Below are 452 nucleotides of genomic sequence, written 5' to 3'. Positions count from 1 at the left end.
TTAATACCAAAAAAAAAAAAGGATGAAAACCCTGGAGGCTATTGAGTTATGTAACTAGCATTTATGCTCTTTGTTCTCTGCGAATCTCTGCTTCTACGAGTCTCTCACAATGTGAATCAAACAATTCGAAAACATTGATTCTTCTACTTTGCATGACAAACTTGATGTCCACATGAGCGCGCATTTGGCTCACCTTTGAAATCGGATTGAGTACGTTCTTCATCCATTGTGGCATTACATGCCAAGTCTCACGATCTCTTGAGTCTTGCTGTAGTGATCTTGTCTTGGGTTAGCTCTCCTCTTCTAGTCTAATTTTCGCCTATGATTCCATAGCGATCAACATTGGATTACCTTCTATAGAGCGTCATGTTAATTTCCTTGCAGAGAAAGGTCCCAGCCTTTTATGCCCATAATTTTGTGTTAGCTAGCAAATAAAAAAAGAACGAATTAGA

The sequence above is a fragment of the Fragaria vesca genome, linkage group LG4 (genome assembly GCF_000184155.1).
Source record: "Fragaria vesca subsp. vesca linkage group LG4, FraVesHawaii_1.0, whole genome shotgun sequence".
NCBI lineage: Eukaryota > Viridiplantae > Streptophyta > Magnoliopsida > Rosales > Rosaceae > Fragaria > Fragaria vesca.
Note: the sequence above shows the minus strand (reverse complement) of the source record.